The sequence below is a fragment of the Pelophylax lessonae genome (assembly GCF_965119305.1).
Source record: "Pelophylax lessonae genome assembly, chromosome: 6".
In the NCBI taxonomy this organism is placed as follows: domain Eukaryota; kingdom Metazoa; phylum Chordata; class Amphibia; order Anura; family Ranidae; genus Pelophylax; species Pelophylax lessonae.
The window spans coordinates 216,892,624-216,919,537 of record NC_138773.1 but is presented as its reverse complement, the minus strand read 5'-3'; the positions used below and the strand labels follow the sequence as shown (position 1 = coordinate 216,919,537).

General features: G+C 42.8%; 1 pseudogene across 1 annotated transcript in view; it reads right to left on the bottom strand.

The window, feature by feature from the left end:
* Positions 1–26,052, bottom strand: part of LOC309557717 — a 75,837-nt pseudogene extending 49,785 nt beyond the window's left edge. The window contains exons 1-2 of the transcript in view: positions 25,930–26,052; positions 24,737–24,964 (exon numbers count right to left, since the gene is read on the bottom strand). The product of the transcript in view is annotated as an uncharacterized misc_RNA (transcript). The remainder of the gene's footprint in view (positions 1–24,736; positions 24,965–25,929) is intronic.
* Positions 26,053–26,914: the final 862 nt, after the last annotated feature.

Sequence of the window (26,914 nt, the reverse complement as noted above, 5' to 3'; positions counted from 1 at the left end):
CAGAGGCTCTAATAGGGCGATGCAAAGGGTGAACCCGGGGCGCAGAGCAGTGCGTCCCGAGCCCACCCATTGTTTGACAATAGCGAATGAAAATTCGCTATTGTCACACCGATCCTCCTCCTGGCCAATCAGGAGGCGCGTCCGTCTTGCCATTGGCCGAGGAGGAGGCGGGAGCGGAAGGACTTGTGGAGACACGCCGCCGGTCACCGGGACTGAGAAGAAGCCGCACGCCGCCGCAGCTGCTCCAGGTAGGTAAGGGGGCACGCACGCTGATCTCTGCATTGGGGGCATGTATGCTGGTCACTACATTGGGGGCACGCACGCTGATCTCTGCATTGGGGGCATGTCCTCTGCATTGGGGGCATGTATGCTGGTCACTACATTGGGGGCATGTATGCTGGTCACTACATTGGGGACACGCATGCCGATCTCTGCATTGGGACATGTACTCTGCATTGGGGGCATGTACTCTGCATTGGGGGCATGTATGCTGGTCACTACATTGGGGGCATGTATGCTGATCACTGCATTGGGGGCACGCACGTTGATCTCTGCTTTGGGGGCATGTATGCTGGTCACTGCATTGGGGGCACGCACGCTGATCTCTGCATTGGGGGCTTGTACGCTGGTCACTACATTGGGGGCACGCACGCTGATCTCTGCATTGGGGGCATGCACGCTGATCTCTGCATTGGGGGCATGTACGCTGGTCACTGCATTGGGGGCATGTATGCTGGTCACTGCATGGGGGCACGCACGCTGATCTCTGCATCGGGGGCATGTGCGCTGGTCACTGCATTGGGGGCATGTACCCTGGTCACTGCATTTGGGGCATGTACGCTGGTCACTGCATTGGGGGCATGTACGCTGGTCACTGCATTGGGGGCATGTATGCTGGTCACTGCATTGGGGGGCATGTACGCTGGTCAGTGCATTGGGGGCATGTACGCTGGTCACTGCATTGGGGGCATGTACGCTGGTCACTGCATTGGGGGCATGTACGCTGGTCACTGCATTTGGGGCATGTATGCTGGTCACTGCATTGGGGGCATGTACGCTGGTCACTGCATTGAAGGGGGCATGTACACTGGTCACTGCATTGAAAGGGGGCACGCTGGTCACTGTGCATTGAAAGGGGGCACGCTGGTCACTCTGCATTGAAAGGGGGCACGTTGGTCTCTCTGCATTGAAAGGGGGCACACTATACCTTAATTACTGAAGGCCCCTTTCACACTTTTGCGACCTCAAAGTCACGCAATTTTTTACAGCGTTTTTTTCCGCAAAGCAATGCCTATTACATTTTTCTGTTTGCGCATCTCCCCCCCCCCCCCCCCCCCAAATTTTGAGCACCAGCCACCACTGTGTGGGATGTCTACTAGACTCTTGTTTGGACAGATTTAAGTGGGTTATTCCTAAGAATTACAGGCCTAAAATATAGAACAACCTATTTTCATGCAAAACAATGTACCACTTTTAGCACAGAAATCCTAACATAATCAGACCGCCAGGGAGGTTAAAGACGGGGAGCAGTGCCATGCCAAGCTGTCCATTATTTCCCATAGATGCCAATGAGCACTGAAAGCTGAAAATTGGTCTAGACAAGAAGGGGATGAAAGTTCCCTGTATTTAAGTGGTGAGGGGGAACCCTATGACAGAATTAAAAAAAAAACAGCGTGGGGTCCCCCCCAAAATTCATACCAGGCCCTTTGGGTCTGGTATGGATTTAATGGGAAACTCCATGCCAAAATGTAAAAAAAAATGGCGTGGGGTCCACCCCTAATCCATACCAGACCCTTATCCGAGCATGCAGCATGGCAGGCCAGGATAGAGGGGACCCCTCCTGAACCATACCAGGCCGTGTTTTTGGGTGCCCCCCAAAGAACCTTGTCCCCATGTTGATGGGGACACGGGCCTCTTCCCGACAACCCTGGGCTGTGGTTGTGGGGGTCTGTGGGTGGGGGCTTATCAGAATCTGGAAGCCACCTTTACCAAGGGTGCCCCCAGATCCCGGACCCCCCCATGTGAATGGGTATCGGGTACATCGCACCTCTACCAATTCACCAAAAAAGTGTAAAAAAGGAAAAATCACAGAACACAGTTTTTGACAAGTCCTTTATTAAAAAGAAAGAAAAAAAAAATAGTGTCGATGCAAATCCATCGTCAATCACGACGCCCACCGACCCCAAAAATAGAAAAAATGCTTTACCTCTTTTGAGGCTACCTGCTGTATGCCGTTCTTCAGCTTTGACAGCTATTTTATAGGCAAGGGGTGGGGCCACCCAGTTACGTCACCGGTGGCACTGTCCCCTTCTGATGTCACATGACACCGGGTGACATAACTGGGGGTCCCACTCCTTGCCTATAAAACGGCTGTCACAGCTGAAGAGCGGCATACAGCAAGTCGCGTCAGAAGAGGCAAAGCGTTTTTAAACTTTTTTCTATTTTTCGGATCGGCGGGCGTTGTGATTGATAATACATTTACTAGTCACAGCAGGAGACACCTGAGAAGTTTTAGGAACTTTTATGAACCTAGCCAAGGATCCCCCTGGAGATTCATATTTCCACATTTCTCCTGTTACTGGTTCCATTAGATTTCCCAAACTGTTCCTACGCCTAGACTGTCCTGTAGAAGTCCTACCTTTTTCAGCCTTTGTTGATCTTGGAGACCGAATCCCTGTTTCCCTTAGTTTTAGGGCATCTATTCTGGACATAAGGGGAGTGCTACGAGTCCATGCAGACCTATCGTCTCTTCCTCCTACTGATTCTCTTATTGGGCTGGTAACCTCCCCCACTGGTTCAGGTGCAGAGGGTTCTAACCCCTGTCTTAGTGGTCTGTCCTAACATCGGCATAAGGGAGATGAAATCATTAGGTAATTTGTCCTCTTCTTCATTTATTATGAGAGGAATCTTTTCTGGACATATTTTATATGGGGGTGGCAGAGCTAGTTTATCAGCCATATTTTTCCATACAGACAAGCATTCTATCCCTGCGGCATCAGTTAACCTAAATTATATGTTAAATAATGCTTCTAGCTTATCTGCTTTAAGGCTCGGTTCACACATATGCGAAGACGTCAGTTACTTGATGACAAAACACGTCAAGCTGGGACGCACGTAGCCTCGTTCTGATACGTGCACTGGACCACAAGCCAACACACACTACCCAGGAAGCTCAGCGTAGCGGCGAGCTGGGCATCAGCAACTAGCAGCCAGCTTCCTATCTGTGTGCTATAGTGGGTCCATACTGCATTTTATTTCTGCTGTACCACCGATTTTTTATCTTTTTGATTATTTTAAATAAACTTTACCATATTTTAATACTACACCATGAGGAGTGCAATTTTTGTACCCCCACCTGCTTACTGCTAGGAACATCTAGGACCATCCGGGTGTGGACGGAGGGAACCCCTTCTGGATATTTACCCTAAGCCTGATTGACCCTTTTGCCGTATGGTACTGGGGGTCAACACCTTCCGGTGAGTTCGCATTTTTACGATACTTCACGTGCACGGAGGGTGGCACCACCACTGCATATATATGCACAAGTAGAGATTGGAAGATCCACCTCACCATTCCATGATATAGAGGATTTTTTTTTTGGCATTTTAACCAGACATATCCACAGTACATTCACTTTGGACTTCTCTGGACATTTTTTCATATAAGGACATAAAGCATCATACCTCCTTTTTTTGTTCCATATATATTTCTTTTTTACATTTTTTTGGCTTATGATCATTGACGCATGGTTTTATGAGCACTATATGTGTTGTTTTTGATGCATTGCACATGTATGAACTAATCCATCACCATATGCACTGTTTATATGCACTTTAATCTTCTTGGGGATGCACCTTTATATGATATATGTGAACAGCAATTGGTATTTGATACAGCATACCTCAAATGCACATCTTAGTTCTCACGATAACATACCACATATACCTTTCTATAGTTTTGGTTAATAGGGACATCGTCCTCACCCCCCCCCCCCTTTTTGTTTTTTTCTTGAGACATGCGCTGTTGGTAATATTATTACGGTATATTACATTTTTCTCATTCTTACCACTGTGGGTTGTCTACAGCAGTAGTCTATTTCCAATCACCCATTTCTTTTGACACAAGTGATTCCATCAAATTATACACCCCCTCAAAGCCACACACCAGCAAAGGAGAAAGATATGAGAAAAAATGTTTCTCACCTGAGGCGCCTAGAAACTCCCGTCCTGTTGTGGGCAGAGTGGCGGGAAGAAGCCGACGACAAGGACACACGTCTTCGGGGTCACCAAATGTTAAGTAGGTTTTTCAAGGAAGGACATCACTGCCAATCTGCTTTCGTCATCTGTATATGGTTTATTCAGAATATACAATGATCATTGGACCACCAGCTAGCCAGGAGCCAAGTGGTGGCGAACAGTTTCACAACTCGTACTTTTATACACATTTTGTTGGCATGTTAAGCCATGATCTCATAACATAGATAAATGAGACTTTTCTATTTAAGCTTTCACAATTGTCTTGACTATATCAAATATCAACATGCTCTCATCGTTAAGTGCACTTTATTTAAACACTAGGATTATATCATTTCATCAATAATAAAATGTGGGACTTTCCAAAGTATGACAAAACTTTAATGAATAATGACATTTGGAATTCCCTAATTACATATTCCTTAGCCAACTAACAACAGGTTTTAGAGCATCTCTGTTTATGGTCAGACTATGGCTCGTCTTAGAACATAAGTTTTTAAGGGTCTGTACTTGCTAGTGCAACCTTGTACAGGACATTACTTTTTAAGGTCTGAATACACCATATACTAGGAAAACAAATTACTGTTAGTTCATTTTAGAAGCTCCACTAGATAATTGCATATATACCTTTCTTGGTAAAGGCTACAATATCACATATAATGCAATTATGTTAAATAAAAACTACTATATTATATAATGCAATAACATTGCATATCCTCATATACATACAGAAGAAATTATGAACAAATATTCTTATACAATCTATCGTTTAAAACATTATGATCTTTAATTATTATGTCTTCATATTTAAGCCATTATATTTAAGTCAACTTGTCAAGGGACCCTATTTTTTTTTTCTTTTTAACATAGGACTTGTCAAAAACAGTTTTTTGTGTTTTTTTAAATTTTTTACACTTTTTTGGTGAATGGGTAGGGGTACGATGTACCCGGTACCCATTCACATAGTAGGGGGTGGGATCTGGGGGCCCCCTTGTTAAATTTCACATTCTTGGTTGACACACATACAAAAGGTTAAATTTTAGTTTGTGAGGGGCTATGAGCTTATTTTTAAATCATGGCTTTGTTAACGTGTATTTTTCTGATTGGTTCTTAGTACTATGGCTAAGAAGGTCCCTAAAAAGCACAGTGACTGGAGCCAACAGTCTAGACTGACACTGTCATGATCCTCAGGTGAAAGGCTGCAGACACCCCCTAGGTTATTTGCCAAATATGAGCCAGCAGGACCCACAGAGTAGCCCCCCCCCCCCTTGTGGTGGGGTCCTTAACCACAGAGCTGCCCCCCTTGTGGTGGGGTCCATTCGTAGTTCTGGGCGGACGTCATAATATGACGTCCTCCCGAAACACGCGGTGCAATCTGTCACGGGCTGTGTCCCTTCTGAGATAGCCAATGACTGATCACTGTACCAGCCCGCTGCCGGTACCATGTGATTACTGTGACCAATCACAGCAGATCACATGACAATTGTAAACAATGAATGGCTTCTTTTGATGCCAATCCATTTTGTACAATTGCGTTGCTATCCATTGAGGAGGCAGTCAAATTTCCAACTAAATCCTCCTCCAATGTGTACAAAGCTGGTTGGGAGAGATTTCTTTTTAAGATTCTTCCAGTATCCTTAAATGAAGACTGCAAACAACGGGGAAACTAAAGATGTCTTTGCAGTCCCATGAGCCTTAAAGAAGCCTAGACTGGAAACAGCACTGGTAAAGGTGAAGAACTACTCCTTAAGGAGGTCTGAAATAGTCTCTTTCAATTTGGGAGGGATGGCAAAACATTGCAACTCCTAAGGTGCAGATTTGGCTGTCAAGGGCTTGAAAGACTCAGCATCAGACAATCATTAGTGCTATTTTGTCCATAAAATCCTGCATGACTGCAGTAATATCCTCCCTGGATAGAACAGAGGAAGACTCCATGTCTTATAGAGCTAAGGAAGACTCACAGGGTGGCACAAACTCTAGCTGAGGAAAAAAATTCAGACACCTTCAAACTTAAGGCAGCGCTGAAACTGGCTGCAGGGATAACAGAAGAGGGTCAGAAGGCCAACGGTGACCAAGTTGCTGTAGGCGGGAAGCAGGGACGATACATTTACATGTGTGTCTTGCAGTCAGGAGCAGCAGAGGGAAGGTGCATTCTCAATTCTGAATGGAAGGAAGTGCAGAGTGTATGTATGCGATGTGACACCCAGTGAATTGTGCCCCCGATATAGATTAATCGTCAATGATGCCGCCCAGCGAACCCAAAAAAAAATAAAAGCTCCACACTAGTCGTAGGCTAACCGCCAACTGCCCGATCCTCCATCTGACAGTTCTTAAATAGGTAAGGGGAGACACCCGCCGATGTCACCTGGTTGTACCTCCCCCCCCCCCCCCGGTAAAGTAATCGACTGGAGCATGCTGGGCAGCCAATGTCACAGTGGGGCGGTGCCATCTGGTGACATTGTGAGGTGGCCCTGCCCCTTATTTAATTTTACACGGCGGAGAAGGCAGACCGCAGGAGAATTCGTCGCGAGCAGAGGTTTTTTTTTTTTGCTTTTTTTGGGTTTGGTGGTGTGGTGAACGGCATAATTAAAGATGGACCTACATCGGGGACATCATTTTTTTATTCCTCTCTCTCCCCTTTACTCATCTCTCTCCTACTTTTTCATCTCTCTCTTTCCCTCCTATTCCTACTTCTGCTCCTTCTTCTCTCTCTCCCTCCTCCCACTTCTGCTTCTCTCCCTCCATGGCCTCTTCCTCTCTTAGTTTATATCAGGTGTTTCTGTCATATTTCAGGTTCTGTTTAGTACATTTTCCATATTTTGTACAAAGTAGTAATAAAATAATAAAAATTAAAAACTACTGACACTGTTCACTGCCCTACTGACACCAACCTCTGCCCTATTGACACCATCCTTTTCAGGGGGGCACCAAACTGAGTCTTTGGCCGGGTGAAAGAATGACTAGCTTTGCCACTGTAAAAACCAGCTCAAGCTGATCTTCAATTAAGGAATCTTGATTGGAAAAAAAAGGAGTTAGTAAAAAGGGTCAGCAAAGCAGAAAAAATGTGTCCAACCTCCTCAGACATCAGTAAAAACGGAGGCCTCCTGAAAGTAGGGGAAGTTATCCTGTTCTGATCAACAATTTTATTTATTCTTAGTGTTTCTTTGCTAGTTGGTCACTAGCTCACTAAGTAATGAAACACAGAATAAACACCCATAAATCAAATCCGGACACCTGATACTTACACAGTAGCTCCAAGCAATTGACTTCAATAGTCCAGAACAAGAATAAGTCTTGCATCTTCAATACACAAACCAGTAATGGTGGCTCCAGTGTTTTACTGTGATTGGTTCTTTTCAAAGTGTTTTTCCAGCCAACTAGTCTTGTATAGACTGGTGAAGGTCTAGAATTGTCAGATTTTTGCTTATATACGGAACTCTGTTAGAGAGATTTACATCACTTCCCATCCTGCTAATAGTGATATCACCAAACAATTGAGAAAAAACCTACAACAGGGAAAAAAATAAAAATTGTAAATATTATATAGCAAATTAGCCTCAGAAGGCTCGACAAAAAATCATTAAAAAAATAATAAAAAATTATACATGCTACAAAAATTCAAAGTATTGCATTCAAAAAAGCTTAATTTGGCTGAGGACCCAAAGTTAAGTCACTCATTTGGGACACATCTAATCTCATATTTGAATTGTAATCTCTTCTGGAACCGGAGCAGCATTATTTCACTTTAAGGTGCTATGATTGTCTTTTTTTTTAGATACTTAACTTTATGATTTTATCAGTGGTAAGGCCATCTGATATATAGCACCTTTGAAAGATTTGCCTTTTCACTAGGGTGAATACACAGTTGCTTTTCATGTGCCTTTGAGATCTACTTCTTAAGCTTTAAAGCAGCAGAGGTGGCAAATCTGATGGCTACAATATCTATACAAGCAATGCATTTGCCTTACATGAAGATATACTGTATGTTGGATATTGGAGATGGATATTTGCAAAAGGCATATGAAATATAACAAGGGTTTAACAAAATTTGTAATGCATATCTATGGTTTTCATCAATGACCCCCTTTTCTGATGTTTTGGAGACTTGAGTCAAGTGACTTTTGTTCTACATTCCATCGATCTATTACAGCCACCCTTCTTTATTGCTCTTCTACACAACCATCCTCTTCAATTGTATAGTAATACCTTCAGAGACTCTGCTGCTGCAAGATACACTATATTACCAACTGTATTGGGGCGCCTGCCTTTACGCGCACATGAACTTTAATGGCATCCAAGTCTTAGTCCGTAGGGTTCAATATTGAGTTGGTCCACCCTTTGCAGCTATAACAGCTTCAACTTGTCTGGGAAGGCTGTCCACAAGATTTAGGAGTGTGTCTATAGGAATGTTGGACCATTCTTTCAGAAGCGCATTTGTAAGGTCAGGCACTGATGTTGGACAAGAATGCCTGACTCGCAGTCTCCGCTCTAATTAATCATAAAGGTGTTCTATCGGGTTAAGGTCAGGACTCAGCGCGGGGCAGTCAAGTTCCTCCACCCCAAACTAACTCATCAATCATTTATGGACTTTGCTTGTGCACTGATGCACAGTCATGTTTGAACAGGAAGGGACCATCCCCAAACTGCTCCCACAAAGTTGGGAGCATGAAATTGTCCAAAATGTTTTGGAATGCTGACGCCTTAAAGCGGTTGTAAACCCTATTAAAAAAAAAAAAAAAAAAAACCTGCAAGACAAAGGCATAATGAGCTAGTATGCATCGCATACTAGCCCATTATGTTTAACTTACCTTAAAACGAAGCCCCGACACGGACCCCCGGACATCGATGCGGGCGCTGCCATGATCCCTCGTCGTCTCTTCCGGGTTCGGCGGCTCCGGCGCGCTGATTGGCCGAAAGAGACGGCTCCAGCGCGCTGATTGGCCGGAGCCGCGATGACGTCACTCCCGCGCATGCGCGCGGGAGTGATTTTTCCGGCAAGCTCCCGGCAAGTTAATTGAAGGTCCCCCCGGACCTTCAGAGCGCATGCGCCGCTCGCGCGAGCGGCTGCATGCACTGTAAATATCTCCTAAACCGTGCCGGTTTAGGAGATATTATTTGTACCTACAGGTAAGCCTTATTATAGGCTTACCTGTAGGTAAAAGTGTCAAAAAGCGGGATACAACCGCTTTAAGAGTTCCGTTCACTGGAACTAAGGGGCAAGCCCAACCCCTGAAAAGCAACCCCACACGATAATCCCCCCTCCACCAAATGTTTTGGACCAGTGCACAAAGCAAGGTCCATAAAGACATGGATGAGCGAGTTTTGGGGTGCAGGAACTTAACTGGTCTGCACAAAGTCCTGAAACAACCCAATAGAACACCTTTGGGATGAATTAGAGCGGAGTCTGTGAGCCAGGCCTTCTTGTCCAACATTAGTGCCTGACCTCACAAATGCGCTTCTGAAAGAATGGTCAAACATTCACATATACATACTCCTAAACCTTCTGGACAGCCTTCCCAAAAGAGTTGAAGCTGTTATAGCTGCAAAGGTAGGGCCAACTCAATAATGAACCCTATGTACTAAGACTAGGATGCCATTAAAGTTCATGTGTGTGTAATGGCAGGCTCAATACTTTTGGTAATATAGTGTATATATACCCTGTGCATATTATCCTGATTTTTAGCTGGAATAGCTTTTTTGAATACACTGTGATTATATGGACAACATATTGTGGCTATGTTACACTATACAGTGCATCCGGAAAGTATTTACAGCACTTCACTTTTTCCATATTTTGCTATGTTACAGCCTTATTCCAAAATTAATTAAATTCATTATTTTCCTCAAAATTCTCCAAACAATACCCCATAATGTCAATATACTGCATCAAATGATAAGTGAAGGACACCAAAAAATGCTAATAAATTGCATAAAAACTACTAATGGGTGACCACTATAAATCACAAAAACATAGGAAATATCAATAAAAAATAGTCCATAAATGAATATAGCAAATAATATAGGTCCCAAAGATAAAAATCCAAAAATAATAGGAGTGAGTGAAGTGGATAAAGGATAAGAAGTCAGTATCTTTTGTCACCACGGTGCTCCAACAAATGTGACATGCATATCTGCTTACCAGATTTTTGTATAAAATCAGCCTGTATAAATAGTCTCCTCACAGCACCACTCTAAATAGGAGATTCCTTGCTTCAGCGAGCCCCCATGAATATGGGCAGAGAAGGAGGGATGAAACTGATCCTGATATTAATCCCAGGTGGGAACTCCAGTGGCACCATACAAGGAAAGACAATGGGCTCGATAGTGTGATATCGTCAAACCAATTTATTATAAAGGATAAAAAAGTAACACTCACACGTAAATAGAATAATATCGCTAAGAGTTCAAAGGAAGTCGGCCGCCTCTCGTGTAGCCCGTCCTCAGGGGGAAGTCAGCACGCCGTACCCTACGCGCTCGTCTGCAAAGGTTGAAGCACCATTGGCACAGCCTCAAGTCTTTTTGAGTATGAAGCTCCAAGCTTGGCACATCTATTTTTGGGGAATTTCTCCCATTCTTCTTTTCAGGATCTCTCAAGCTCCATCAGGTTGGATGGGGAGCGTCGGTGCACAGCTATTTTCAGATCTCTCCAGAGATGTTCAATCAAGTTCAAGTCTGGGCTCTGGCTGGGCCACTCAAGGACATTCACAGAGTTCTCCTGTATTCACTCCTTTGTTATCTTGGTTGTGTGCTTAGGGTCATTGTCCTGTGGGAAGGTGAACCTTCGCCCTAGTCTGTGGTCCAGAGCGCTCTGGAGCAGGTTTTCATCAAGGAAGTCTCTGTACATTGCTGCAAAAATCTTTCCCCCAATCCTGACTAGTCTCCCAGTTTCTGCCACTGAAAAACATCCCCACAGCTTGATGCTGCCACCACCATGCTTCACTATAGGGTTGGTAATGGCCAGGTGATGAGCAGTGCCTGGTTTCCTCCAGACATGACGCTTGCCATTCAGGCAGAAGAGTTCAATCTTTGTCTCATTGGACCAGAGAATTTTGTTTCTCATGGTCTGAAAGTTCTTCAGGTACCTTTGGGCAAACTCCAGGTGGGCTGTCATGTGCCTTTTACTGAGGAGTGGCTTTCGTCTGGCCACTCTAGCATATAGACCTGATTGGTGGAGTGCTGAAGAAATGGTTGTTCTTCTGGAAGGTATTCCTCTCTCCACAGAGAAATGCTGGAGCTCTGTCAGAGAAACCATCAAGTTCTTGGTCACCTCCCTGGCTAAGGTCCTTCCCCCCTGATCGCTCAGTTTGGCCGGGAGGCCCTCTCTAGGAAGAGTCCTTTTGGTTACAAACTTCTTCCATATACGGATGATGGACGCCACTGTGCTCATTGGGACCTTTAATGCTGCAGACATTTTTCTGTACCCTTCCCCAGATCTGTGCCTCGATACAATCCTGTCTCGGAGGTCTACAGACAGTTCCTTGGACTTCATGGCTTGGTTTGTGATCTGACATGCACTGTTAACTCTAGGGCCTTATAAAGACAGGTGTGTGCCTTTCCGAATCATGTCCAGTCAACTGAATTTACCAGAGGTGGACTCCAGTCAAGTTGAAGAAACATCTCAAGGATGTTCAGTGGAAACAGGGGGCACCTGAGCTCAATTTTGAGTGTCATGGCAAAGGCTGTGAATACTTCTGTACATGTGATTTTTTTGTTTTTATTTTTAATACATTTTCAAAGTTTTCAAACAAACTTCTTTCGTGTTGTCAGTATGGGGTATTGTTTGTAGAATTCTTAGGAAAATATTGAATTGAATCCATTTTGGAATAAGGCTGTAACATAACAAAATGTGGAAAAAGTGAAGCACGGTGAATACTTTCCAGATGTACTGTAAATTTGTATTTTTATAATAGTTTGTGTGTAAGTGCCTAAAAAGTCCCTAATCTCAGCTAATTGTATATAAAACTCAGAGCAGTGTTCATGGCACAAGCTTAAAGTGATTGTAAAGTCTTGTGGTTTTTTTTTTTTAAATACCAAACATGTTATACTTACCTTTTCTGTGTAGTGGTTTTGTACAGGACAGCCCAGATCCTCCTCTTCTCGGGTCCCCCTTTGCTGCTCCTTGCCCCTCCCTCCTGTCAAGTGCCCCACAGCAAGCAGCTTGCTATGGGGGCACCCGAGCCCAGCTGCAGCTCTGTGCTTCCATCCAGACACAGAGCTGCTGTTCGGCCCACACCCTCTATCTCCTGACTGGTTAACCAACTTTGATTGACAGCAGTGGAAGCCAATACCGCCACTACTGTATCTCAGCCAATCAGGAGGAAGAGTCCCCAATGGCTGAAGGACCCGTGGACATAGCTGGAAAGAGATGGGGCTCAGGTAAATTTTAGGGCGGCTGCTACACACAGAAGGCTTTTATTCTAATGCATAGAATGCATTAAGATAAAAAAAATCTTCCTGCCTTTACAACTCCTTTAAACTGGAATATAGGCATGGATTAAAGGATAAAGAGGCTGAATACTCAGTAAGTGATTAAATCAGCTGCAGAAGTGCTTAAAAAACTGAGGATTTATTATCACTTTAAAGTATATATAAAAACCCAAGAACAAACGTAATTAGTATTTCATGCAAATGTTCTTTTCAGCAAGTACAGGAAATAGGTGCATCTCAAAAAATTAGAATATCGCCAAAAAGTTAAAGGAAAACTCCAGTCAAAAATGAACATTTTCCTATAGATAGTATGTTAAATATCCTTATCTTTGATATTATTCATTTTTTGGCTAGCTGCTTGTGTAGCTTAGAAAGTCTTATCTAAGCTGGAAAACAGCTTCTTCCTGTTCTTCACCGACAACACTATCTCCCTTTATCTGAATTTGCTAAGCTGTATTTCACTTCCTGAAAAGGTTGTCGGTCTTTCTTAGATAGGCATGCCTAGTCCTGCCCATCGAGAGAGAGGGAGAGGGAAAGAGAGTAAAGTTGGATCAAAGCTGCACTCAAAGGCGCACTCTAAATCACAGAACTTAAGAGTCACACTAGAGGAAAGGTAGCCACTAGAGTGTGACTTTGGAGTGCAACTTTGATGTGACTTTGAGTGCAGCTTAGATCCAACTTTACACTCTCTGGATCAAAGTCGCATCAACAGTTGCATCAAAGTAGTGCAGGTACCTTTTCAAAGTCGCTGATTTTCAAATTCGCATAGATGGGAATGGGTGGCATTGAAATTAATGGGCTGTGTGTCCAAAGTCGCATGACAAGTCGCACTAGTGGAAAAGGAGCTTTAGTCTATGTTTTCACTGTTGCGATTTATAGTGCGACTGTACTGCAACGTTGATCCAACTTTATCCTCTTTGGATCGAAGTCGCAACAAAGTAGTGCAGGTACCTTTTCAAAGTCGCAAAGATGGGAACAGGTGCCATTGAAATCAATGGGCTGTGTGTCCAAAGTCGCATGACAAGTCGCACTAGTGGAAACGGAGCTTTAGTCTATGTTTTCACTGTTGCGATTTATAGTGCGACTGTAATGCAACTTTGATCCAACTTTATCCTCTCTGGATCAAAGTCGCATCAAAGTAGTGCAGGTACCTTTTCAAAGTCGCATAGATGGGAACAGGTGCCATTGAAATCAATGGGTTGTGACTTGTCATGCAACTTGTTATGTAACACTAGTGGAAACTGAGCTTTAGTCTCCGTTTCCCTATTTCGACCCCTAAGTCGCACGATTTAGAGTGCGACTTTGATCCAACTTTAAACTCTCTGGATCAAAGTCACATCAAAAGTTGCGTCAAAGTAGTGCAGGTACCTTTTCAAAGTCGCTGAGTTTCAAAGTTGCATAGATGGGAACGGGGTGCCTTTGAAATCAATAGGCTGTGACTTGTCATGTGACTTTTTGTGTCCAAAGTTGCATGACAAGTCGCACTAGTAGAAACAGAGCTTTAGTCTACTTTTCCACTATTGCGATTTAGAGTGCGACTTTGATGTGTCTTTGATCAAACTTCGCACTTTCTGAATCAAAGTCGCATCAAAAGTTGCATCAATGTAGTGCAGCTACCTTTTCAAAGTCACTGATTTTCAAAGTCGCATAGATGGGAATGGGTGCCATTGAAATAAATGGACTGTGACTTGTCATGCAACTTTGTGTGTCCAAAGTCGCATGCCAAGTCGCAATAGTGGAAACGTAGACTTAGTGTGGTCGCCTGTACTATGATCATTGTAGACTGTGAGCTGAGACCCCAGAGCACTTCCAGCTGCACTGACAGTCCCCCCCCCCCCCTGTGTCCAGCTTCCTTCTCCTTTGGTAGACTTTAGCACAGCTATACTGTATATGTGACCCTCCCTGTGTCCTCTGTGGATGGCTCTTTTTTTATTTCTTCATTTTCTCATGTTAAATTTGTTTTATTGAGTTTAAGAGCCGGTTCACAATAGTGTGAATGGTGTGATGCGGGAACACTGCGAATCCACTGTGGGTTCCCGCATCGCACCCGACTCGCAGGCAGTTCACACTGCCATATGCAAATTGCTGGGAGTGTCAATACAAAGTTAATGACACCCCCAGATTAGTTTGCATATCGCAGTGTGAACTGTCAATTCAGACAGGAATCGGATCGCATTGGTGTGAACACCTATGCGATCCGATTTTGTGCGGCCCAAAAAAGGGTCCTGTGCGACTTTGGTCCGAATGCAATGCAAATTCAGCCATACAATCTGTTACAGATTTAAAGTAATATAATGAATACCACATACCGTATATACTCTAAGCCGAGTTTTTCAGCACATTTTTTGTGTGCTGAAAACGTCCCCCTTGGCTTATACTCGAGTCAACAAAGAAAAAAAAAGTTCCCGGCCGCTCCGACGTGTTTAAGATTTAAAAATGGCGCCGCCCGGCGTATACATGTCACCGCGCATGCGCCGCCACCACTCGGGACAGGCCGAGAATAGCCGAACGTATACCAGCTTTCCTGAGCGGCGGCGGCGCGTGCGCAATGACGTGTCGGCGCCGGGCGGCTCCATTTTTAAAAGGGAGGCGCCTCTGGAACAGGTAAGTTAAACACAGCCGCACTAGTATGCCCGCAACCCCGCATCCTCTTGTACCATGCTTGCCACCCTGAATTCTTCTGTACATGCCAGCCACACTGCATTCTCCTGTACCATGCTTGCCACCCTGAATTCTCCTGTACCATGCCAGCCACACTGCATTCTCCTGTACCATGCCAGCCACACTGCATTCTCCTGTACCATGCTTGCCACCCTGAATTCTCCTGTACCATGCCAGCCACACTGAATTCTCCTGTACCATGCCAGCCACACTGTATTCTCCTGTACCATGCCAGCCACACTGCATTCTCCTGTACCATGCTTGCCACCCTGAATTCTCCTGTACCATGCCAGCCACACTAAATTCTCCTGTACCATGCCAGCCACACTGAATTCTCCTGTACCATGCCAGCCACACTGCATTCTCCTGTACCATGCCAGCCACACTGCATTCTCCTGTACCATGCCAGCCACCCTGCATTCTCCTGTACCATGCCTGCCATCCTGCATTCTCCTGTACCATGCCTGCCACCCTGCATTCTCCTGTACCATGCCTGCCACCCTGCATTCTCCTGTACCATGCCCGCAACCCTGCATTCTCACCCTAGGCTTATACTCGAGTCAATCATTTTTCCCATCTTTTTGTGGTAAAAGTAGGGGCCTTGGCTTATAATCGGGTCGGCTTATACTCGAGTATATACGGTAATTGAAAAATAGGTATAGCAAATAAGAAAAATCGTCATTGAAAATATCTAGAAAGGATCAAAAATCTAGTATATCATAACCGACTAAGTCTGTAAGGCTTATTAAAGCACATCAATATCATGTTACAAGTATAGAGAACATAGGCATAAATGTTGCTACTCGAACCACATGGGAAGAATGAAAGAATAAGAATAGGGATAAGGTTAAAGATAATCTCCAGGGTAATGTGCAATTTCAAGAGTTTAATATACAGTACATACAAGAAGCTCAAATGCAGAGATGTATAGTAACTAAGTAGAACTACTTCACTACTGTACTTAAGTACCGAAAGGCGGTATCTGTACTTTCCTAGAGTAGAATTTTTTTCTCCTACTTCTACTTTTACTTCACTACATTTTTTCAATGATTTCATTACTTCTACTCCAATATTTTTTTTTGTGCTGCATAGTTACTCGTTACAATTATAAAAATGACCACTGCCAGAACAGTAGATGGCAGGTTTCATGAAGCTCAAACATGTGTATTATCAGCGCATACGAAAATAAATGCTACTGTATGTATAAATAAAAGCTGCATTTGAAATAATAAAAAACAATATGATGTTCAAACTTTTGACTTCTTTCTTTAATAACTACATAACACAGTACTTGTACTTTTACTTTCAGTACTTGAGTAGCAATTTTTGTTTCAAAACTACTGGTACTTTTACTTTCAGTACTTGAGAAGCAAAATTTTTTAAAAAACTACTTGCAATACTTAAGTACAAAAAATGTTGAATACTTTAGTACTTCTACTCAAGTCCCTTTTTGATCGAGCACTTCCACTTCTACTCAAGTCACTTTTTGATCGAGCACTTGTACTTTTACTCAAGTATGGGTTTCGAGTACTTTATACAACTCTGCTCAAATGTAAAAACATGTCACCAAGGCATCAACAAGGATTCATCAAAGTTGAAGGGTAAATAATGTGTGACCCAAGGGTGCCAAATTTTTTCAAAGTTGCAAATTTTGTCACAAGTGATGGCTTCTATTTTGGCATGGATCATAGCTTGGTTAGCTCTATGTTTGGTTTCAACCATTCTCAGCATCGGGGATTTCGAGGCTTTGGCAATGGTCTGTTTCGCAGCCATAGGGACTTTTCAGAAGGAGTTTAAAGTGGGATCGGGTGAGATTAGCCGGTCTAAAATTTAGAATTGCTATGAAGGGGTCAGGAGGGATGGGCTCCTCAAATAATGTAGAAAGCATATGGAATATTTCCTTCCAGGATTTTTTAACTACCGGGGAATCCTACTAAATATGTGAATGTGACCCAAGGGCAGTACAACCGCAGAAGCAAGATGCAGGGCATCTGGGGGAATATTTTGCAATCTTGGCAGGGACCAAAAACCATTGTGTGAGCATTTTGTTTCTAATGCAACTGTATTCTGTGAGGATGATTTTGTTGCATCCCATATCTCATTCCAATCAGTTGTTTCAAACTTAAGCCCGAAGTCAGACTCCCATTTAGCTACATAGGTAGGTGGTTCAGCATCAGGTTTGGCAATAAGTTGGGCATAGAGAGTCAAAACCAGTCATTTTGTGTGGGAATCACGTTTAAAATATGTCTTTAAAACAGGATAGATTATCGAGTCTAACTCTGTCTTAAATATATGGTATAAAATAAAATTTTTATTTGAAGGTATCGAAATGGTTTTGATTTCGGAAGTCCATGATTTTCGCATAAAATGGGGAATGATATGATTGAGGTGGGAGACGTCAATTCGCAGAATCTAGATATATCAGAAGCAGACCATGCTCGAAAGGATGTAGGGGAGATACAGGCAGATTAAAAAAAAAGGGTTTTTAAGAAATGATTGAAGTGGGATATGTGGGGAATGTAAGCCTTGCGGTAATTTGAATTTGTCCCAAAGAAGACGATTGGTGATCGGGTTAATACCTTTTTTGCGGTCTGATGGGTGCAACCATAAAAGGTTGGCCAGAGACAATGGATCACAATCCACGGATTCCAACATTACCCAAAGTGGGATTCAGAGGTTGCATGATATTTGGGTAGTTGCGCTAATTGGGCCGCATGGTAGTAGGTAGCAAAATTGCTAAATCCAGGGCCACCTCTAATCTTAGGAAGGTGTGTTTCGGCAGTCAGGGTTTTGAAGAGCTCCAGACAAAAGTGGTTTCTTTGAGCTGTATTATCCTTCAAATGTAGGCTGGGACTGGAAAAGGTAGGTCTCGGAAGTGACAAAGTATTTTAGGTAAAATCGCCATCTTAATAACATTAATTTTACCCATCCAAGATAAGGGAAGAGAAGACCATTGGGATAATAGGTTATTAATTTGGCATAATACTGGTGGAAAATTAGCAGCATAAAGTCCAGAGAGGTTAGTTGTAAGTGTAACGCCTAGGTAAGGCAGGTGAGAGGGGGACAATGAAAAAAGGAGGGACGCTTGTGCTTTTTGTAAATCAGAAGATGATGGAAATATTTTTAATGCTGTAGATTTATGAAGGTTGATGGTAAGACCTGAAATTTGGGCAAAACCTTCAAGTTTTCAAATAAGGTTAGGAGCTGAAATATGCGGAGAAGACATAAAAATTAGGATATCATCAGCGAATAAACAATATTTATGCTAAAAACCAGCAAGTTCAAGACCCTTAATCGAAGGATCAGAACTAGGGGATAGGGGTTCTATAAGTAAAGCGAACAAAAGGTGGGATAGAGGGCATCCCTGACGTGTGCCTCTGCATATTTCAAAGGGGTTATATTTATATCCTGCATATTTGACATAGGCTCTTGGCTTATTGTATAATGATGAGAGCTAAGGAAGTGGGTACCAAATCCCCAATGCTGCAGAACATAACTTAGATAAGGCCATGATACCGTATCAAATGCTTTTTTGATATCTAGGGACAATAGGCAGATGGAAATTTTAGCAGCATGTAGCAATAAAGTGGCCCTATGTATGTTATCTCCCGCTTGACGTAATGGTATAAAACTGACTTGATCTTTATGGATTAAGGAGCCTATTACTGTATTTAGTCGGGTTGCTGAAACTTTCACTAAGAGCTTGATGTCAAGATTGAGCAATGAAATAGGTCTATAGTTGGACCGAGATGAGTCATCAGAATGACGTTTAGGAATATTTGAAACAGGGCTGGATTAACATAGGGGCTATTGGAGCCGAAGCACCAGGCCCCCTCCCTTAAGATAGGCCCGCTCAGCAAGCAGTACGAGTCGGATTTCTCCTGTCCATAAATGTCTACAGGACAGGAGAAGGTGTTTGTAAATGTAGGGGTGGCTGACTGCACCTGTGTTGGCTCAGTCTGATTATTACAGTGTCACAGAGCACAGTTCCCCCTGCACAAATGGAAGAGGAGAGAGGCTGGATTCGCTCTGCCTTCTCCCGCCCCTCTCCTTCTGTGCCCGCCCACACTGTGAAGTCCGTACAGTGAAGTGAAGGAGCCGTGCGGGAATTTATACACAGAACAGCCGGTGTTCTAAAATGTCATCGGACCCATGAAAATACCGGACCTCGTCACTTCCGGTTACACTACGTCAGGAAACAGCTGATGTGACTCACCGGTGCGCATGCGCGAGTCACCGCTGCGCATGCGCACAAGACGTTTTCGAGGTCCGGTGAAATTATAAGACATAGCCAACAGCTGACTGCGAGGAGGCAGGGCTGAGGTGGGACGGAGTTGCCGACGCATCATCGAGTTCTTACAGGGGGTGGGGCGGGCGGGGAGGATTAGGAGAGCTGAGAGGAGGTGGTACAGACACATGTAGAGCTGACTTAGAGGGGGCGGAACAGAGGTGCGGCAGTGTAATGAATGCATTACAAGCGGCTCCTTCTGTTCCAAGTATACTAAATAATAATAATAAAAAATAAATAATAAGAAATTAAAAATACTAAATATAACGAAATACTAAAGATAAATATTAAAAACCAAATATGAAATATTAGTATTAAAAAACAATTATATATATATATATACTGTATGAGAGACCCCTGTGCTGTCTTGAATCTCACTAATACAGTGGCAAGGCAAATCATCAGTTCAGGAGGCAGGCAAAAAGCATGGTCATTTAACAGGCTGAGGTCAATTCACGTGTAAAGCAGAAACATAGTTAGCAGAGGCATAGTCGATAAACAGTCCGGGTCATAAACAGAAATAGCGGAAAATGGAAAAATATCTTCACATCATAGTCGATACACAGTCCGGGTCATACACAGAAATAGCAGATAGTGTAAACTGGAAAAATACCTTTACTTCACATGTACTTTGCTATTACTTCACATGTACTTTACTAATAGTGTAGTAAAGTGTGATAAATCTGATAGCACTCTCTAATACAGAAATACAGAGGCCTGGCTGGGAGGGACATTGGGGCCAGTAGTATTGGATGTCACGCGAATTCCTCTACTTGAACATACACAAATTTTTTTTTTTTGGGGGGGGGGGTTTGTGGCCTGTTTTGGTAGGAGGGAGGACATCGGGGAAGTTTGGCAAATGTATCAGAGTGAAGTTGTTCAGGGGCATGGCTATGGGGATAGAGAAGGGCTGTGATAACGTCCTCTTAAATTTTTAGATAGGTTAGGGATCTTTGGGTGCACTTGGAAAAAATAACACATGAAATGAACAGGGCTAGTTGAAGTAAATAAATGGAGACTTTATTAAACCAAAACAGTGATCTACTCGTGGTCAAGTAGGGCTGCATCAGCTGGTTGTTCATATCCCCCCCCCCCCCCCATGAATAGGTTATATTCATGCAGCACCCTCCTAGGTAGGTGCTAGGAAAAGCATATATTGGCCCTGTCTGCTTATCAAGGGGGCCTGATCATTCAGTTAGGCTGTCATATGTTTTTAGGTGTGGTCTGTTGAGTCTGGGGAGTCTCCCCACTGTATCCAATGAGGGGTCTTATTGGATAGTGGAGGAAACCTTTTTTTAGGTATGCGATTCCTTAAGGAGTTTATAGTTCAGTTTTAGCCATAATCCCTAAATATCTTTGAAAAGAGAGGTTTGGTGCCTCAAGTCAAGGTTTGTGGGACTTTAAAGGGGCTAATATACACAAAAGTATTCTAAGTATAAATATAATATTTATTTCAAAATAACATAAAAGAAATTATCATACATTTCTGGTTAGCAGAACATATGTTACATGTGATGTATGGGCTAAGAACCCATAGGTGAGAGTGAAGGAGAATAGTATGAAAAAAGTGACATGGTGGAAATGTGACATTAGTCTCTCTCTTGTGGTCCGAACGTCTATGGTTGGCGTTGGATCTTTGTTTGAGAGAGTATTTAGATTCCTACGCGTTTCGGCGGGGGGCCTTTGTCAAGGAAAAATGTCAACCATCTCTGCAAGATATATGAAATGGTAGTAAGGGTATTTAGTTTTTTGACCATCCTGAGACATTTGTTTCATGGTAGGTCATATAATACATACTTAGATAAAAAATGCCTGGGCCTGCTTGTGGTCCTCCGGTCCTCATATGAATCAACAGGATATAGCTACTGGGATATATAAGGTGGCGGTATTAGTATACGTTTGTGTGTTTATAGTACATGTGCCAGTTGTATTGGTTATGTACTTACTGGTTAAGTATATTCTCTAGACCAGTTGAGGGAAGAAGGTATTGGATCAACCCGTATTAGGTCAGGTCTGTATATGGAAGGGAGTATTTTATTAAATATTTAAGAACAATATTTACTTTTATATGTTCCATATTGTTTTGGTACTTACTTTGCGACATAGAATTATATAAGCAATATTGGTTCCAGCATTTGTCCACTAGGTGGCGTGTTGTCCCAACTGGTCTTGTAATGCTATACAGTTCCAGTGGTCTCCACTGTGGGGTGCTGGTCCAACTGTTCCTGTTCTAAATATAGTGAACAGGAAAAGTCTTGTCAAAAATGTATCCCAATATAAAGATACCATCAGTGCATCTTTTGCACTATGGTATACTTACAGTTTTGTCCTTTGGTTAAGGGGGAAGAGGGGTAGAAGGTCCGAGTAGCGTGGTCCGAGCGTCCTCACCGTCCCTCAGCTCGAGGGAAGTGACGCCCTGTTTGAGATTCCCGGCCTTTTATATCGTTCGCGCATGCGCAGTAGGTGCATGCTTATGTAACAGAAGATCCTTGCCGGATGACGCGTCGCGGGTGCGCGCGCATCCTGTCTTCGATGTGAACGGTACATTCGATGCGGCCGCCGACACAAGAGGCGGAGTTTGGGTCCCAATTCAGGGTCCTATTGGCAGAAGATGATAGAAGGTCTGCTTAACTCCTTGTTCCCCGGTCTTGATCACCGGGGTTACCTGTGCCGGATGAGGTTTATTTGGGGGAAAAGAACAAGCAGGCTTTTAAACTTTCAGGCGATATATAGCAATTAGTGAATTGATTTATTCTAAATAACGTGCCATTTGGAAGCCAGGTTTAGGCTTTTTTGAAAACATCCAAATGGGGGAACGCCATTTAGGTTATATATAATATAATAAAAATAAATAAAAATAAAAAATAGGTTATTTATTTTATTTATTTTGAGCAGCAATTAGTATAGAGCAGTTCATGTGTGATATGGATGAAACATGAAGTTCTTGATTTTGGTCAGGGAATGTTCGATCCCAGCAGGGTGTTTTAGATTTAATATCGGAAAATTCCGAAAGGGGATAGTGTTTTTCAAGGTAGGTTGTCCTCCATGTGTGGAGGGGGTTTTTTTGAAAATAAATGTCTGACGTTAGGTCTTTTGTTACTGTGCCTCAATCTGTTTTCCCAGATACAAAGCCCTCCAAAAAGGGGCGGTAGCTGACATTTTCATTCAGGCCCGGTGGGTGGGCTGCATTTAGTTTCTTTATCCAGCGAAGTTCCATCTGGAGGAGCACTTTATTCCAATCCCCCCCTCTGGGGGGGATATGTATCCTGTCCAGTATGGAGAATTGGACTTGGGGCATATGGTTTTTGTGGTGATTGGCCACATGGCGGCCTAATGGTAAATAAAAGTTGCTTATGGACATACTTTGTAAGTGCTGGTTAACTCTTATGCCGAACTCCTGTCGCGTTTTCCCTACGTAGAAGCTGCCACATTCGCACTCCATAAGGTAGACCACCCCTTTGGTCTTGCAGTTTGCAAAATGTTTTGGGGTGAACTGGTCTCCGTTTGGTAGTGTCTTATATGTGGATTTTTTGATAACTGAACATTGTGCGCATGATCCGCATGGGAAAGTGCCTTTAGTCTGGCAAGGATCTTTTTTGGTTTTAAACTCGCTGTGGACCAGTGTTTCTTGTAGTGAGGTTGTTTTCCGGTAGGTAACAAGTGGTTTTTCTGTTACCAATTCTTTTATATTGGGGTTTTCGGTCAATATAGACCAATTGTTTTGTAGTATTTTTTTTAATTGTTTATGTTCATTGGAAAATCGCAAAATCAACCTTGTTGGTTGTTCCGTTTTGGCCTTAGGGGCATGTTTCTTGAAGAGGATGTCCTGTCTGTTTTTTTCCTGGACTTTGTTAAATGCCTTTCTGAGGCACGTTTTGGTATATCCTCGTTCCTGTAGTCTCAAATTTAAGTCATATGCTTCCTTTTTGTAGTCCATTTCTTTTGTGCAGTTCCTTTTTAGTCTCAGGAACTGACTATAGGGGATTGATTTTTTTAGAGATTCCGGATGAAAACTGGTGGCATGTAATATTGTGTTTCCTGCCGTTTCTTTTCTATAAAGCGTTGACATCACGTTCCCTTGGTTGTCCTTATAGATGTATGTGTCTAAGAATGGAATTTTGGTTTTATGAAAAGACATGGTAAAAAACATGTTATGGTTGTTTTTGTTCATTTTTTCAAGGCATTTTTTCATGAGATCTTCAGGTCCATTCCAGATTACTAGGATGTCATCCAGGTATCTTTGCCACAAGAGGATGTTTTCTGTGTATTCTGAGTTTTCTTCTGCTGTCAAAAATTCGTTTTCCCAGTCACCGAGGTATATGTTGGCATAGGCAGGTGCACAACTTGTGCCCATGGCAACTCCGCAGACCTGAAGGTAATAGTTTCCACCGAAGGAGAATGTGTTGTGGTTCAATATAAACTTTAGCATGTTCAGGATAAATTGGTTAAACTTCCTGTCGCGGTTGCTCTGTTGGTTAAGAGTTTTTTCTACGGTTTTTAAGCCGTGTGAGTGAGGAATATTATTATATAGAGCCTCTACATCTATGGTAACCAGTAATGCGTCTTTTGGAACTGTGAGGCCTTCCAGGATCTGTAGCAGGTGTACCGTATCCTTTGTGTATGATGTCAGTTGGGTCACATGCGGTCTTAAGTAGTTGTCTATGACTTGACTTGCCTTCTCCGTAATATTCCCGTTCCCCGAGATTATGGGTCTGCCGGGTGGGTCTGTTGGATTCTTATGGATTTTTGGCAGTGAGTAAAAAGTTGGGGTTCTCGGATGTTTAGTTCTAATGAATTCCCAGAGGGGTTGAGATATAGCCTTGTCATTATACGCGCTGTCTACTAGTTGGTAAAATTCCTCCTTGTAGTTCCCTATCATGAGGGGTGAGATGGCTTTATAGCATTTTTTGTTTTCCAATATTTGCATACACATATATTCATAGTGGTCGTTGTCCATCACGACGACGTTTCCTCCCTTGTCTGAGGGTTTGATAGTGATATTTTCAATCTCTTTTAGTTCTTGTAATGCTCTCTTTTGTGCGGGATTTAAGTTGGTTGTTCGGGTGTTTTTTTGTATTTTTTCGACGTCTTTTGACATTTGCCTGACAAATAGCGCGATGGTAGGGTTTGTACTTAGTGGTGGGAATTTGTGTGACTTTTTCCGGAAAATGTCAGTTGTTGCGGCTTCCTCTATTTCATCCTCACTATCCGTGGGTTCATCATTTTCTTCAGAGTCACTCAGGCCTCCTTCTTCCAGTAATAAGTTTAGGTCTCGGATGGCTCGAAATTCTGCGGCCGTCAGTGGTGTGGGTTGTTCCTGAGTTGTTGGTTTTTTCTGGTGCAAAAATTTCAATAATAGATTCCGTGCGAATAAGTTAATATCCTTTATAGCCTCAAAAGTATCCATAGTTTTATTGGGGCAAAAAGACAGTCCTAGTGATAGTACCTCTTTCTGTTCCGGTGTTAGGTTTTAGGAGGAGAGGTTGATCACATTCAGTCCCTCGGTTCCTCTGGTTGTTGCTCCTGTTGTACCTGTGTTAATGGTGGTTTGGTTTTGGTTTTGGTTTTTTCTCGGGCTAAAAAAGGCCCCTTTTGGGGTTGTTTTGGGTTTTCATCCCTGTTTTTCTGGGATCTTGTGAAGATCTGGTAGTTGGTAGGTCTGCTGGTTGTGGGTACTTCAATAATTTCTTGTTCTTGGGTGTCAAATTCCCCTGGTTCATTATGTGTTCCCCATTCTCTTCTATCATAATTCCTTTGCGGGTTTTGTTGATAATTTTTTGTTGTTTGGTTCCTACCTCTGCCTCTGTTGGTATCGGTCCCAGAGTTGTAGGATGATGAATCCGTAGAGTAGTTGGGGTTTTTTGTTGGTTTGTTCCTGTTTCTGTTTGCTCTTGATGTATTTGACCATCTATATGCTCTTCCTTGGGTAAATGCGTTTTTGTCTCGCCAGTATTTTCTTTCCTTTTTTTGTAGTATTTCTTTTCCATATTCCTCTAGGTGTGTCTTAAGTTTGGTTTCCTGTTCGCTATATAGTGGTGCGTTTTTAAGGGGGGTAAGTAGTTCATATACTGATTTTATTTCCTCATCTAGGTTTTTAATTTGTCTCCGGTATTCCTCCTGTAGTAATATCATGAGGTTTTTGGAGCATTCATTTAAAGTATTTTCCCATTCTTTCTTCATTTGTTCAGTTATGTGGTCCATAGTTGGGAAAATTTGAATGCGTAGTCCAGCTGGGTTTATTTTTTCCTTTATGTATCTGTTAAAGCTTTGGATATGCCAATATAGTGCAGATTTTCTTACCAGGTGTTTCCTGAGGTTTGAAAATAATGCTAGTACGTCTGAGTCCATTTGTTCTTTCTCTTGAAATTTATCCTGAATCCCCTGCATTAGGGAGTCCCATTCCGTGCCCATCAGTTCCTCCATGTTTGTCTCCATCACACATGCACAGGTACTTACCAGGTCAATATTTTTTTGCCTGTATAGTAGTTTTATTTGGGGTTCAAATCCCTTCGTCACTCCTGTTACAGTTATATGCCGAACTGGAGGAAGGGTTTTTGTTTGTACCCTTTAATATATTAGTTTTTCCTATGCCTTGCTGGTCAGCATAGGAGTGGGAAAAGTCGTTTTTTTCTCCTTTGGGGAATCTGTGAGGCAGTGGGTGTGTTTTCCACCCGGAACAGAATTTTTGGGTATGCGATTCCTTAAGGAGTTTATAGTTCAGTTTTAGCCATAATCCCTAAATATCTTTGAAAAGAGAGGTTTGGTGCCTCAAGTCAAGGTTTGTGGGACTTTAAAGGGGCTAATATACACAAAAGTATTCTAAGTATAAATATAATATTTATTTCAAAATAACATAAAAGAAATTATCATACATTTCTGGTTAGCAGAACATATGTTACATGTGATGTATGGGCTAAGAACCCATAGGTGAGAGTGAAGGAGAATAGTATGAAAAAAGTGACATGGTGGAAATGTGACATTAGTCTCTCTCTTGTGGTCCGAACGTCTATGGTTGGCGTTGGATCTTTGTTTGAGAGAGTATTTAGATTCCTACGCGTTTCGGCGGGGGGCCTTTGTCAAGGAAAAATGTCAACCATCTCTGCAAGATATATGAAATGGTAGTAAGGGTATTTAGTTTTTTGACCATCCTGAGACATTTGTTTCATGGTAGGTCATATAATACATACTTAGATAAAAAATGCCTGGGCCTGCTTGTGGTCCTCCGGTCCTCATATGAATCAACAGGATATAGCTACTGGGATATATAAGGTGGCGGTATTAGTAT